Raw genomic sequence first — 16,455 nt, forward strand, 5'->3', positions numbered from 1 at the left:
TCACCTGTGGCCTACTGTCCACCTGGGGCCTGAGGTCACTAGGGGCCTAGGTATCCTTCTGGGGCCTGGTGCCCACTTGTCCCTCATTTCTACCTGGATCCTGCGTATCCACCTGGAGCCATATACCATGAGCCTGGTTACCTTCCTGGGGCCTGAGAGTCAAACCAGGGCCTAATGTAAACCTGGAGTTCAGTGTTCACCTGGGGCCTGAGTCCTTGAGGAGCCTGGTCTTTACTTGGGGCCTGTATCTGTGTGTGTGTGTGTGTGTGTGTGTGTGTGTGTGTGTGTGTGTGTAATCTCACTTTCTATATAGTTTTGAAAAATAACTCTGGGGTTTTTTTTAATCATTGCTCTTATGCAGTTAAATTTCAAGTAAATGGACACATTGATTGGTTTCTGTCTTCTCATTTTTTCTTATCATCATGCTTCATTTGCTTTATTATCTCTGTTCATCACCATTTGAAGGGTCAATCACAGGATACCAAAAATGACTTTACAAGGAACAGTGGTAAAGAAAAATTCACCTGAAAATATGAAAATATGAGAACTACATAAATATAATTAAAAGCATAACTTTGAAATTTTAATTTAAACAAATAGGATAGGGAAAATAGGTGGAAAATTAATTTTAATTAGTTCTTTAGTTAACTAGTACCGAAATATTGAAAGACAAAAGTAAAAAAGCTGAAAAAAGTATAAATAACATGGTCAATAAGCTTTATCTAAAAGTATACACAGTACATTCAACAAAAAAATATAAATTTAGTCATGTTTTCAAATGTAGGTCATGAATTAGACAACCAAGGAGAAATCAATGCATTCTAAATAATCAACATCATATTGTATTCGTCAAAGCCAGCACCAATTAGAGGTATGTTTCTAACTTTAAGTATTTTTTAAAAAAAAACTGAAAATCTAATAAAACAACTAAATTATCCACCTGAAAACCTAGAAAAAGCATACAAGTAAACAAAAAGCATTAACAAATTTAAGAAATACACTTAAAGGAATAACAGAAGACAAAAGATTAAAATAAGAAAATAATTTTTGATATTAGCAGCAACACTAATTACAAACATAAGGTACATAAACGAAACACAGAATTTTGTAAAAGATATTACTCAAATAACCTGGAAAATCTAGAAGAAATGGATACATTCCTTGACACATACATCCTCCCAAGACTAAACCAGGAAGAAGTTGAATCTCTGAACAGACCAATAACAGGCTCTGAAATTGTGGCAATAATCAATAGCTTACTAATAAAAAACAGTCCATGACCAGATGGATTCACAGCTGAATTCTACCAGAGGTACAAGGAGGAACTGGTACCATTCCTTCTGAAGCTATTCCAATCAATAGAAAAAGAGGGAATCCTCCCTAACTCATTTTATGAGGCCAGCATCATCCTGATAACAAAGCCTGGCAGAGACAACCAAAAAAGAATTTTAGACCAATATCCTTGATGAACATTGATGCAAAAATCCTCAATAAAATACTGGCAAACCAAATCCAGCAGCACATCAAAAAGCTTATCCACCATGATCAAGTGGGCTTCATCCCTGGGATGCAAGGCTGGTTCAACATACGCAAATCAATAAATGTAATCCAGCATATAAACAGAACCAAAGACAAAAACCACATGATTATCTCAATAGATGCAGAAAAGGCCTTTGACAAAATTCAACAACGCTTCATGCTAAAAACATTCAATAAATTAGGTATTGATGCGATGTATCTCAAAATAATAAGAGCTATCTATGACAAACCCACAGCCAATATCATACTGAATGGGAAAAACTGGAAGCATTCCCTTTGAAAACTGGCACAAGACAGGGATGCCCTCTCTCACCACTCCTATTCAACATAGTGTTGGAAGTTCTGACCAGGGCAATCAGGCAGAAGAAGGAAATAAAGGGTATTCAATTAGGAAAAGAGGAAGTCAAATTGTCCCTGTTTGCAGATGACATGATTATATATCTAGAAAATCCCATTGTCTCAGCCCAAAATCTCCTTAAGCTGATAAGCAACTTCAGCAAAGTCTCAGGATACAAAATCAATGTACAAAAATCACAGGCATTCTTGTACACCAATATCAGACAGAGAGCCAAATCATGAGTGAACTCCCATTCACAATTGCTTCAAAGAGAATAAAATACTAGGAATCCAACTTACAAGGGACGTGAAGGACCTCTTCAAGGAGAACTACAAACCACTGCTCAATGAAATAAAAGAGGATACAAACAAATGGAAGAACATTCCATGCTCATGGGTTGCAAGAATCAATATCGTGAAAATGGCCATACTGCCCAAGGTAATATATAGATTTAATGCCATCCCCATCAAGCTACCAATGACTTTCTTCACAGAATTGGAAAAAACTACTTTAAAGTTAATATGGAACCAAAAATGAGCCCGCATTGCCAAGTTAATCCTAAGCCAAAAGAACAAAGCTGGAGGCATCATGCTACCTGACTTCAAACTATACTACAAGGCTACAGTAACCAAAACAGCATGGTACTGGTACCACAACAGAGACATAGATCAATGGAACAGAACAGAGCCCTCAAAAATAATGCCACATATCTACAACTATCTGCTCTTTGACAAACCTGACAAAAACAAGCAATGGGGAAAGGAGTTCCTATTTAATAAATGTGCTGGGAAAACTGGCTAACCATATGTAGAAAGCTGAAACTGGATCCCTTCCTTACACCTTATACAAAAATTAATTCAAGATGGATTAAAGACTTACATGTTAGAGCTAAAACCATAAAAACCCTAGAAGAAAACCTAGGCAATACCATTCAGGACACAGGCATGGGCAAGGACTTCACGTCTAAAACACCAAAGGCAATGGCAACAAAAGCCAAAATTGACAAATGGGATCTCATTAAACTAAAGAGCTTCTGCACAGCAAAAGAAACTACCATCAGAGTGAACAGGCAACCTACAGAATGGGAGAAAATTTTTGCAACCTACTCATCTAACAAAGGGCTAATATCCAGAATCTACAATGAACTCAAACAAATTTACAAGAAAAAAACAAACAACTCCATCAAAAAGTGGGCGAAGGACATGAACAGACACTTCTGAAAAGAAGACATTTATGCAGCCAAAAAACACATGAAAAAGTGCTCATCATCACTGGCCATCAGAGAAATGCAAATCAAAACCACAATGAGATACCATCTCACACCAGTTAGAATGGCCATCATTAAAAAGTCAGGAAACAACAGGTGCTGGAGATGATGTGGAGAAATAGGAACACTGTTACACAGTTGGTGGGACTGTAAACTAATTCAACCATTCTGGAAGTCAGTGTGGCAATTCCTCAGGGATCTAGAACTAGAAATACCATTTGACCCAGCCATCCCATTACTGGGTATATACCCAAAGGACTATAAATCATGCTGCTATAAAGACACATGCACACGTATGTTTATTGCGGCACTATTCACAATAGCAAAGACTTGGAACCAACCCAAATGTCCAACAACGATAGACTAGATTAAGAAAATGTGGCACATATACACCATGGAATACTATGCAGCCATAAGAAATGATGAGTTCATGTCCTTTGTAGGGACATGGATGAAACTGGAAACCATCATTCTCAGTTAATTATCACAAGGACAAAAAACCAAACACCGTATGTTCTCACTCATAGGTGGGAATTGAACAATGAGAACACACGGACACAGGAAGGGGAACTTCACACTCCGGTGACTGTTGTGGGGTGGGGGGAGGGGGGCGGGACAGCATTAGGAGATATACCTAATGCTACAATGACGAGGTAATGGGTGCAGCACACCAACATGGCACATGGATACATATGTAACAAACCTGCATATTGTGCACATGTACCCTAAAACTTAAAGTATAATAATAAAAAAAAAAAACCCAGCAGCAGTGTTCTGGAATCCTTTGTGAGTGACAAACACTCAGAACCCAGCCAACTTGTTATGGAATCCTATCTGAGGGACAAACATTCAGACACTCACGGTATCATTTCATCTCATCTCATTTCAATTTTATTTCAATTTCATTTCATTATTTCATTTCATCTCATTATTTCATTTCATTTCATCTCATCATTTCATCTCATCATTCATCTCATCATTTCATATCATCATTTTATCTCACCATTTCATTTCATCTCATCTCATTTCATCTCATCATTACATCTTCATCTCATTTTAGGTCATTTCATGTCATCATTTCATCACATCTCGTCTCATCTCATCATTTCATCATTTCATCTCATCTCATCATTTCAACTCATTGCATCTCATCTCATTTCCATTTCATTATTCTATTTCATCATTTCATTTCATTATGTCATTTCATCTCATCACATTTCATCTCATCTCATTTCTTCTCATCTCATCATTTCATCTCATTATTTCATCTGATTTCATGTCATCATATCATGTCATCATTTCATCTCATGATTTCATCACATCTCATCTCATTTAATCTCATCATTTAATCTCATTTCATCTCATCATTTCGTCTCATCTCGTAGCTTCTCAATTTCATTTCATTATTTCATCTCATTTCATTATTTCATGTCATGTCATCTCATGTCATCATTTCATCTCGTCATTTCATCTATCACATCTCATCATTTCATTTTATTTTATCATTTCATCTCATTTCATCTCATCATTTCATCTCATCTGATTTCAATTTATTTCAATTTCATTTCATTATTTCATTTCATCTCATTATTTCATTATTTCATTTCATTTCATCTCATCATTTCATCTCATCATTCACCTCATTTCGTATCATCATTTTATCTCACCATTCCATTTCATCTCATCTCATTTCATCATTACACCTTATTTCATCTCATTTTATGTCATCATTTCATGTCATCATTTCATCACATCTCATCTCATCATTTCATCATTTCATCTCATTTCATCTCATCATTTCAACTCATTGCATCTCATCTCATCATTTCCATTTCATTTCCATTTCATTATTCCATTTCATCATTTCATTTCATTATGTCATTTCATCTCATCACATTTCATCTCATTTCTTCTCATCTCATCATTTCATCTCATTATTTCATCTGATTTCATGTCATCATATCATGTCATCATTTCATCTCATCATTTCATCACATCTCATCTCATCATTTAATCTCATCATTTAATCTCATTTCATCTCATCATTTCATCACATCTCATCTCATCATTTAATCTCATTTCATCTCATCATTTCATCTCATTTCATCATTTCATCTCATCATTTCTTCTCATCTCATCATTTCCATTTCATTATTTCACCATTTATTTCATTTCATCTCATTTCATTATTTCATTTCATTAGGTCATTTCATTTCATCATGTCATTTCATTTCATCTCATTTCATGACATCTCAGTTCATTTCATCTCATTTCATTTCATCTCACCATTTCATCTCATCATTTCATCTCATCTTATCTCATCATCTCATTTCATCTCATCATTTCATCTCATTTCATCTCATCTCATCATTTCATCTCATTGCATCTCATCTCATTTCAATTTCATCATTACATTTCATAATTTCCTTTCATTATTTCATTTAATTTCATCTCATTTCATTATTTCATTTCATCTCATTTCATCTCATTTTTCATCTCATTTTTCATCTCATTTCATCTCATCATTTCATCTTATCATCTCATCTCATTTCATCATTTCATCTCATCGTTCATCTCATTTCATCTCATCATTTTATCTCATTATTTCATGTCATCTCATCTCCTTTCAATTTCATTATTTCATATCATTTCATTATTTCATTTCATTTCATCTCATTTCTTCTCATTTCATCTCGTTTCATCTCATCATTTCAACCATCATCTCATCATTTCATCTCATTTCATCTCATCTCATCTCCTTTCAATTTCTTTTCAATTTTGTCATTTTGTCTCATCATTTCATCTCATCATTTCTACTCATCATTTCATCTCAAAATTTCATCTCATCATTTCATCTCATCTCATCATTTCGTCATTTCACCTCATCATTTCATCTCATCTCAAGTCATCTTATCATTTCATCTAAGTGAAATGATGTAATGGAATCATGAAATGAAATGGATAGGATGCCCTCAGTGATGTTAAATTTAAAAATTGTTTTCATGTATTCATTTTTATATTTATATGTATTTACATTTATATTTACTTATATTTCTTTTTACTTATTTTTATTTATATTTTTACTTATTTCTTTATTTATAGACAAGGTCCTGTTCTGTGGCCTAGGCTGGAATGCGGTGGTGCATTCACAGTTCACTGCAGCCTGGAGCAAACCTCCCACCTTAGCCTCCCAGGTAGCTGGGACCCCAGGTGCGCACCACCGCACCTGGTTAATATTTTATTATTTGTAGAGAGGGAGACTTGCTATGCTGCCCAGGCTGGTCTCAAACTCCTGGGCTCAAGCAATTTATTTAATAAAGACAAGGTCTCACTATGTTGCCCAGGCTGGTCAACTCCTGGCCTCAAATGATTCTCCAAACTTGGCCTCTCAAAATGTTGGGATTACAGGTAGGAGCCACCATGCCTGGCCTAAAAATAGTATTATATTTTTGTATTATATAATTTTCAATTAGGTAATACGAATATTCTGTACAGGAAATATGCCCTTAATTACATAGGAATAAACATTTGTTACACTGAGAAAAATCTAATAGAGCTAAAAATAAAAATTAATTTGGAAAGGTCATTAGATACTCATACATTCTTATGTTTATACATTCTTTCATGTATTCATATATTCTTTTAACAGTATCAATGGTTTGGAGTTATTTGTACAAAACCATGACCTATATGTAATACAACTAACAGGCACTTACAATTCAAGGCATATTATATACAAAGCTTCAACTTCTCATTATTTTTTTTGTTTCTTTTTCTTTCTGTTTTGGCAGATACTGTGAACACAACATTCAACTCACAGACACTATGGAGCCCTTACTAAGCATAAAGTACTGTGAAAGGCCAGGGCTAGGACAGAACTGAGACAGGGCCAGGGATACGACAGAACTGGGGCAGGGTCATGGCCAGAGAAAAACCAGGGGAAGGGTCACAGCCAGGGACACGACAGGACCACGGCCAGGGCCAGAAGCAGGGCAGAACCAGGGCCAGGGCAGAGACATGGCAGGGCCAGGGCCATGGCAGGATCAGGGCCAGCAGAAGGCCAGGCCAGGGCTAGGGTAGCACAGGGCCAACGCAGGGCAGGGTCGGTGTAGAGCAAGGAACGGTCCAGGGTATGGCAGGGCAGGGACAGGGAGGTCCAAGGCCAGAGTCAGGTCCAGGACATGGACAGGGCAGGGCCAGAAACATGGCAGGACCAGAAAGGGGACAGGGCAAGGGCAAGGCCAGAGAAGGACCATGGAAAAAACATGGCTAGGGAGGGTCCAGGGCAAGGGCAAGGCCAGGGCAGAACCAGAGCCAGGGCAGGCCAAAGGCAGGGCCAGGGCAGGGCAAGGCCAGGGTAGGACAGGGCCATTGTAGGGTGAGGGTAGGGCCAGGGCAGGACTAAGATAGCACAGGGCCAAGGCAGGGCCAGGGCAAGGCCAAAGGAGGGGCCAGGGCCAAGCATGGCCAGTGTGGGGCCTGGGGATTGTCAGGGCCAGGGCCAGGGTCAAGTCTGGGCCAGGGACAGGGCCAGAGCAAGGGAAGGGTCAGGGAGAAGGCAGAACCACAGAGGATCCAGAACAAGGGCAGGGCCAGGTCAGGACAAGGCAAAGCCAAGGCCAGGGCAGGGCAAGGCCAGGGCAGGGCAAGGCCAGGGCAGGGCAAGACCAGGGAAGGGCAAGGCCAGGGCAGGGCAAGACCAGGGAAGGGCAAGGCCAGGGTAGGAGAAGGCCATGTTAGGGCCAAGCCGAAGGCAGGGCAGGACTAGGGTAGTACAGGGCATGGCCCAAAACAGGGCAGGGCCATAGCAGTGGCAGGACTAGCAACAGAGCCAGGGCAAGCACTGGACCAGAGCATGGTGGGGACAATAGAGGGCCAGGACAGACGATGGCAAGGCAGGTCCAGGGCCATTTCATGGACTCGGTAGCCCTGGGGTCAGGCCAGGGCAGGGCAAGGACAAGGCCAGGGAGAAGGCAGGGCCGGGGCCAAGGCAGTGCCAAGGCAGGGCAGGACCAGTGCAGGGCCAATGCAGGGTGAGGGCATGGCCAGGCATGGAAGGGCAGGGCAGGACCAAGGAAGGGCCAGGAGAGGGCCACGGCAGGGTCAGGGCCAGAACAAGGGTACAGCTGGTGCCAGGAATATGGTAGCATAAGGGCTGGGCCCAGGCTGGGACACGCAGGGCAGAGCATCGCTTGTGCAAGGCAGGGCCAGAGCCAGGCCATAGAGATGGGAGGGCAACACCAAGGCAGGGTCAGGGTAGATCCAGGGCTGAGCAGGGTCAGGGCAGGTCCAGAGTCGAGGCAGAGCTAGGGCCCAGGCAGGGCCATGGAAGCGCCAGGGCAGAGGAGGGCAGGGCAATGCAGGACTGGGCCATGGCAGTGCCTGGTCAACTCCAGGGCAGGGCCAGAAGCAGGACAGGGCCAGGGCCAATGCTCAGGCCAGGGACACGGCATGACAGGAAGTGCCAGAGCAGGGCTGGGCCAACGTTGGGGCAGGGTAAATCAGGCCAGGACACCTCCAAGTCCAGCTCTGGCCCTCCCTTGGCCCTGGCCCCTTCCTGGCCTGACCTTGTCCCTGGCCCTGCCCTATCCATGCCCTGTGTGTTTGACCAGTGTTTTATAACCAGAATCCTACAAGAAACTTAAATCAGCTCTTTTTGTGCATTTTTAGTAGAGATGGGGTTTTACAATGTAGCCCAGGCTGGTTCCAAACTCCTCAGCTCAAGCCATCTGCCTGCCTTGGCCTCCCAAAGTGCTGGGATTATAGGAGTAATCTGGCCAAGTATTTAACTTCTGTATGCCTGTTTCCTACATTTGGAAAATGGGGATGCTTTAAGTACCTAGCACATAGAATTACTGTGAGAATCAATGCCTCACATATTTACATATTGATAAAATTATACTCATAGAACACTAGTGGAAGCAAAGATAGTATTAGTTAAAACTTAGTGATTACTGCAAATATTATTACTATTACAAACAACATAGTATAGACATTATTACTGCTACTATAGTTATCTTAAAAATCTAAAATAAAAAGTTTTACATAATAGCCTAATGTAATCTCTCCTGCTCTGCCCTGGCTCAGCCCTAGTGCCAGCTCTGCCCCTAGTTCTACCACTGCCCTGGCCCTTCCGATCTTCAGGCCTTACCATGGCCCTACCCTGGTCCTGACCCTGCCCTGGTCTGGTCCTGACCCTGGCCCTACCCCAGAGAAGGGGTATGGCAGAGCCAGGGAAGGGCTGGGGCAAATAAGGGACAGGACACATCCAAATCCAGGAAAGGGCCAGGGCCATGACAGAGCCAGGGCGAGTCCTTGGCAGGGCCAGGTTCCAGGCCAGGGCCAGGAAAGGGTCATGGCAGGGTCACTGTATGGCCAAGGTCCAGGCCAAAGCCAAGGCAGGGGCAGGGTCAGGCCTGCATAAGGGCAGGACCAGAGCCAGTGATATGGCAGGGCCAGGGCCAGGGCCAGGGCTGTGCCAGGACAGAACAACAGCAGAGCAGGGCAGGAGCAGAGCCAGGCCATAGAGAGAGTAGGGCAAATGCCAAGGCAAGGCCAGGGTAGTGCCAGGGCTGAGGCAAGGTCAGGGAAGGTCCAGGACTGAGTCAAGGCTAGAACCAAGACAGGGGCAAAGGCCGGGGCAGATCTAGGGCACAAGCAGGGCAGGCTAGGGCAGGGCAATGGCAAGACCAGGCCATGGCAGGGCCAGTCCAGGATAGAACAGGGCACAGGCAGGGCAGGGCCAGGGCCACGGCTGGGGCAGGACAAGGACCAGGACCAGGGTCCAGGCCAGGGCAAGGGTATGGCCAGGGCAGAGGTAGGGCCAGAGCCAGGGTCTGGGCAGGACCAAGGCAGGTCCATTGCAGGGCCAGGGTTCAGACCAGGGCCAGAGCAGGGCCGGGGCAGGGCCAGGGCCAGGACAAGGAAAGGGCAATGTCAGGACAAGGGCCATGGCAGGGCCAGCAATGGGGCTAGGGCCAGGACAGGGACAGGGACAAGGTCAGGGCTAGGGCCAGAATAGCATGCCAGGGTAGAGCCAGGCCAAATTAGGGCCAGGACAGGATCAGGACCAGGGCTGGGACAGGGAATGGCCTTAAGTAGCGAAGGGCCGGGGCCAGGGTCCATGCCAGTGCCAGCGCCGGTCCAGGGCAGAGGCAGGGCCATGGCCAGGTCTAGGACAAGGCTGGGGCAGGGCCAAGGTCTGGGTCAGGGTCAGCACAAGACCAGGGCAGAGCCAGGGGAGGGGCAGAGCCAGGGGAGGGACAAGGCCATGGTAGGGCCAGGTTAAATCAGGGACAAGACACCTGCAAATTCACTTCAGGGCCAGGGTCAGGGCAGGGCCAGTTCAGGGCCAGGGCCAAGACAGGGCCAGGGCCGTCAGGATCATCGGCAGGGCCAGGGCCATGGCAGGACCAGGGTCAGGAGCAGGGGTCAATGCCAGGCCAAGGACAAAGATAGGACCAGGTCTGTGCTAGGGCCAGTGTGAGGGCCAAGGTGGGGTCAGGGAAGGGCAAAAGGGAGGGCAGGGCCAGGGCAGGGTGGAGCAGGCCCAGAGTAGCACATGGTTAAGGTAGGGCACGACCAACCAGGGCAGGTCTATGGCTGGGGCTGGGGCAGAGCCAGGACCGGGGCAGGGCCAAGACAGTGGCAGCTCCAGGGCAGGGCCAGGGTTAGGACCACGGACATGTCCAAGGCCAGTGCCAGGGCAAGGGCAAGGGCAAGGGCGGGGCAGGGCCAGGGTCATCTAAGAACCAGGGACAAAGCCAGGCCCAGAGCAGGGCCAGGACAGGTACCTGGCAGGGCTAGGGTCTGGGACAGGGCCATGGCAGGGCCAGGGCCACAACCAGGTCTGTGCTGTGGCCAGGTCCAACACGGTGCCCAGGTGAGGCTAGGGTGAAGGCCAAGGTAGGGCCAGGGCAGGGTCAAAGCCAGGCTAGGGCCAAGGCAGGGCCAGGGCAGGCAAGGCAGGGCCAGGAAAGCATAGGGCCAAGACAGGGCAGGGCCAGGCCAGTGCCAAGACCTGGGCACGGCCAGGGAACAGCCAGGGCAGGCCCAGGGCCAGGGCAGGACCAGGTTTGGGGCAGGAGCAAAACAAAGGCAAGGACAGTGCAGGATCTTGGCACAGCCAGGGTCCAGGACAGTGTCAGGGCAGGGCCAAAGCAGGGTCTGGGCCATGGTAAGACCAGCAACAGGTCTGGAGCTAGGCCAGTGACAGGACCAGAGTCAGGGCAAGGGCCAGAGCAGTGCAAGGCCAGGGTGGGGTGGGGCCAGGCATTTCAGGGTCAGGGCCAGGGGAGAACCAGGGCAAGGTCTCAAGCAGGGAAGGGCCAGGGCCATGACAGGGCCAGGGGCTGTGTTAGGGCAAGGGCAGAGCCAGAGCAAGGTAAGGGTCAGGGCCAAGACCAGGGTAGGGACAGGGAAAGAAATATGGCAGGACCAGGGGCAATGCCAAGGCCAAGGCTGGGCCAGGGCTGAGCCAGGGATGAGTCAGGGCAGGGCAGGGCAGGAAGGCGCTGGTAGGGGCAGGGCAGGGACAGGCCAATGGAGAGCCATGTCACGCCGGGGCCAGGACACCTCCAAGTCCACTTCAGGGCCAGGGCTATGGCAGGACCAAGACCAGGGCCAGGGTTAGGGCCAGGTCTGGGCTAGGGCCAGCTCCAGAGCAGGGCCTAGTGAAGACTAGGGTGAGGGCCAAGGTAAGGCCAGGGCAGGGTCAAAGGCAGAGTAGGGCCAGGGCAGGGTGATGACACATCCAGAGCACAGTACGGCAGGCTGATGGCAAGACCAGGGGCAGACCGCTGCCAGCTCAGGGCCAGGAAAAGGCCAGGGCAGAGCCAGGAAAGGGTCTGGGTCAGGGCCAGGACCAAGGCAGAACAGGGCCAGGGCCATGGCAGAGTCAGGGCAGGTCCTTGACAGGACCAGGTTCCAGGCCAGGGCCAGGGCAGCAGCAGGGGCAGGGCCTGGATAAGGGCAGGGCCAGGGATATGGCAGGACCAGGGCTAGAGCCAGGGCCAGGCCATAGTGAAGGCAGGGCAAAAGCCAAGGCAGGGTCAGGGCAGGTCCAGGAAGCAGCTAGCACCAAGCAGGGCCAAGGCACAACCAGCGCAGGGTAAGGCAGGGCAATGGCACCACTGGGCCATGACAGGGCAAGGTCAGTGCCAGGAGAGGGCAGAACAGGCAGGCCCATGGTGGGGCCAGGGTAGGGATGGGCCAAAGCAGGGCCAGAATATGTCCAAGGCCAGGTCAGGGCTAGAACAGGAGCAGGACCATGACCATTGGCAGGGCCAGTGCCATGACAGGACCAGGGTCAGGACAAGGGGCAGGGCCAGAGCCAGGGCCAGAGCCAAGCCCAGGCCAGTGCAGGTTCAGGGCAGGGCCAGTGCCAAGGCAAGACCAGGGCAGGGACAGGGTAGCACAGGGCCAAGACAGGGTCAGGATGGGACCAGAGCAGGACAGGGCTGAGACAGTCCAAGTAACAGTAGGGCAGGTACAGGGCAAGACAGGGCAGTACAGGGCCAGATCCATGGCAGGGGCAAGGCAAGGCCAGGCCCATTGCCAATGCACCAGCCCTCCCTACAAGGCTCCTACATCTGGCCACTGCTGCAGCCCGTCCATCACTGTAAGCCTGACCCCCAACCCTGGCTGCAGCCGCCTGCCCTCCTAGCGCGGCCGCTCTCCTACCGCTCCGGCACACTTACAGTCTCCGTCGCTGCCACCCACCCGCAGTGAGGCGAGCTGTGGTGTCGCAGGCTCTAGGTGTCTTCTCCTCCTCCTGGCATGGAGCAGCTGGGCAGGCAAAGACAGAAAAGCCTAGAGGAAGATGTGAGGGGTGGAAGGGTTAGAGCCTCAACTTGTCATGCCGGCCACTGGGTGGCAGGGGCCAGTTTCAGCAAAGGCACTCACACCCACCCTCCGAAGTTCAGCCTCACCTTTTGGCCCAAGCTAGCCGGGAACTGGGGTCTGGGGTGGGTGCTGGAGTCACCACAGCACCCAGCTCCCCACTCCACAGGAAACATTGGGCCCACTGGGGCTGCACTCCTTGGGGAGCAGAAGCAGAAAAATTCAGACCCAGCCAGCCCTCTGCACCCAGGTGCCAATTCCTGTTCCAGACGCCTCCACGCACAGGGCCCTGTCCCCCGTGGTGTCCCCAGGGGTGCCTGGCAGCCTCTGAGGCACAGACTCAGAGTGCACAGGCCCAGGAACAGGTGGGTGTGGGGGCTCTGCCATGCTCAAGATTCCCATGCAAACACTGCGCGCTTGCACTCCAGTATGACCAAGAGTAGGTCGCCCTCTGGAGTGTGGAGTCACGGAGAGGAGAACCACTCCTTCCTTGGATGCCAACTCTGCTGACCACCACCAGCAGTGCAGCCCCTGATAGCATCGAACTCGCTCCCCCTCCACGGCTAGTCCTGCCCTCAATAGCGCCCCCTACCTCCATCCTCCAATGCCACCAGTAGCGTATACCCGATAGTGCCTAACCTGTCCTCCTCCATGGGCATTGCAGCCCCAGAAAGCACCCATAAACCCACCCTCCCTGCCTTGGGCAGTGCAGCCCTGTACAGTGCTACCAACCAGTACCCCTAATGCAGGCAATGACACCCTGGATAGTGCCCCCAACCAACCCCACACTGCGAAAGGTGCAGCCCTGGATAGCCCCTGTCCTACCACTCTGGTCGTGCTGCAGTCTTTGTCACCACCACCACCAACCACAGTGAGGCAAGCCAGTGGGCCGCAGGCTCTAGCACCCAGTAGCCAGGCACGGAGCAGCTCTCACTGATGGCTGGCTCCTACCACTCTGACCACACTGCTGTCTCTGTGGCCATCTTCTTTGACTACAAAGGAATAAAACTAGGTATCAATAAGAAAAGTAATTTTGGAAACAATACAATCACATGGAAGTTAAACACTACCCTCCTGAATAAATGACTAGTGGGTCAATGAAGATACTAAGACAGAAATTCAAAAATTTCATGAAACAAAGGGTAATGAAAACACAGCATACCAAAACTTTTTACGCAGAAAGCAGTACAAAGGCAGAGATTTATAGCTATAAGTGCCTACCAACCAAACAAAAGAAAAACTTCAAATAAACAATACATCTTATAGAACTAGTAAAGTAAAAACAAACTAAACCGAAAATAAGAAAAGAAATAAGATCGTAGCAGAAATAAAATTGAAATAAAAAACACACAAGATTAAATGAAAAGTTGGTTTTCTGGAAAGCTAAACAAAATCGACAAACTTTTAACCAGGCTAACTAAGAAAAAAGAGACAAGATTCAAATAAATAAAATCAACAGATTAAAAAAAAAGGAGACATTACAACTAATACTTCAGAAATTCAAAGGATCATAACTGGCTATTATATGCCAATAAATTGGAAAGCCTAGTAGAAATTGGCAAATTCCTAGATTAAAACAACCTACTTAGGCTGAATAATGAAAACATCCAAGACCAGAACAGATTGGTAACAAGTAATGAGATTGAACCCATCAGAAAAAGTCTCCCAGTAAAGAAAAGCCCAGGAACTGATGTCTTCACTGCTGCTGGCTTCACACCAAACAATTTAAAGACCTAGTACGAATCCTACTCAAACTATTTTTGAAAAACAGGAGGGAATACTTCCAAAGTTATTCTATGAGACCATTATTACTGTGATACCAAAATCAGACAAAGCCATCAAAGAAGGAAACTACAGGCCAGTATCTCTAATATTGATGCAAAAATCCTCAACAAAATACCAGTGAATCAAATTCAGTAATACATTAAAAAGATAATTCATCATGATCAAGTGGGATGTATCCCTGGGATGCAAGGGTCACTCAACATACAATGTGATACATCATATCAACCAAATAAACGACAAAAACAGTACGATCATGTCAACTGAAATTGAAAAAGCATTTGATGAAATTCAACATCCCTTCATGCTATAAATCCTCAAAGAAACGAGTACAGAAGAAACATACCGCAACATAATAAAAACTTCAGGAAAGACACCCACAGCTAGGATCATATGGAATGGGGAAAAATGGAAAGCTTTTCCTCTAAGATCTCGAACATGATAAGAATGCCCACTGTCACCACTGTTGTTTAACATAGTACTGGAAATCCCAGCTAAAGCAATCAGCGCAGCCCCTGATATGGCCCCCAACCCACCCTGCCCCCTACCACCAGCAGTGTCGCCCCCCCCACAATAGCACACCCAACACACCCAAACCGCCCCACCTCCCCACACCATGGGCATTGCAGCACCCCATAGCGCCCTCAACCCAAAACCGCCACCCCCCCCAACAGCCACGCAGTGCAGCCCCGGATAGCACACTTAGCCCACCTCACTGTTGCCAGCAATATAGTCTGGGATAGTGCCCCCAACCGGCTCCCCGCCAAGGGCAGTGCAGCCCCGGTTTGGGCCCCCAAACCGCCCCCCCCGCCCCCGTGCAGGCAGCACAGCCCCAGATAGCACACCCAACCAGCCACCCAAGGCGGGCAGTGACGCCTGAGATAGGGCCCCCAACCCGTCCCAGGCCACCCGCAGTGCAGCCTGGATAGCGCACTTACCCCGACGCCTTTCTACGTTCTGGCTGGCTGCAGTGTCCATCGCTGCCACCAACCGCAAATACGGCTGCAAACAGGAAGAATTTTATTCACCGTCGATGCGGCCCCGAGTTGTCCCAAAGCGAGGCAGTGCCCCAAGGTCTGTGCTGAGCAGAATGCAGCTCCGCCCTCGCGGTGCCCCTGGCCCTCCCGGGTTTGTGCTGAGGAGAACACTGCTCTGCCTTCGCTTTATCTCCGAAGTCTGTGCAGAGGAGAACTGAGCTCCGCCCTGGCGATGCTCTCCGTATGTGTGCTGAGGCGAACGCAGCTCCGCCCTCGCAAAGGCCCACAGCGCCGGCGCAGGCGCAGAGAGGCCCACAGCGCCGGCGCAGGCGCAGAGAGGCCCACAGCGCCGGCGCAGGCGCAGAGAGGCCCACAGCGCCGGCGCAGGCGCAGAGAGGCCCACAGCGCCGGCGCAGGCGCAGAGAGGCCCACAGCGCCGGCGCAGGCGCAGAGAGGCCCACAGCGCCGGCGCAGGCGCAGAGAGGCCCACAGCGCCGGCGCAGGCGCAGAGAGGCCCACAGCGCCGGCGCAGGCGCAGAGAGGCGCACAGGAGACCTCAGGCCCAGGCTCCGCTTCTCAGCTGTGAAAGGGTAAGAACTGAGGGTGGCTGAGGCTCGGGGTTGTTCAGGGCGGGGTGGGCTCTGGACCCAGCAGGCCCAGCACCCAGGCCAGGGCTCCAGGGGAGGCCAGGTGGGGCGAAGGCAAGAAGGAGC

At 48.6% G+C, this 16,455-nt stretch overlaps 1 long non-coding RNA gene across 1 annotated transcript; it reads right to left on the reverse strand.

Annotated features, from left to right (window-relative positions):
* Window positions 1–317: 317 nt before the first annotated feature.
* Window positions 318–16,030, reverse strand: LOC134732564 (uncharacterized). Its single transcript, XR_010115878.1, has 3 exons — window positions 15,704–16,030; window positions 12,842–12,953; window positions 318–524 (listed from the first exon to the last, which is right to left on the reverse strand). It is a non-coding gene; the product is annotated as an uncharacterized lncRNA (long non-coding RNA).
* Between the last annotated feature and the right edge of the window lie 425 nt (window positions 16,031–16,455).

The sequence above is a fragment of the Symphalangus syndactylus genome, chromosome 15 (genome assembly GCF_028878055.3).
Source record: "Symphalangus syndactylus isolate Jambi chromosome 15, NHGRI_mSymSyn1-v2.1_pri, whole genome shotgun sequence".
NCBI lineage: Eukaryota > Metazoa > Chordata > Mammalia > Primates > Hylobatidae > Symphalangus > Symphalangus syndactylus.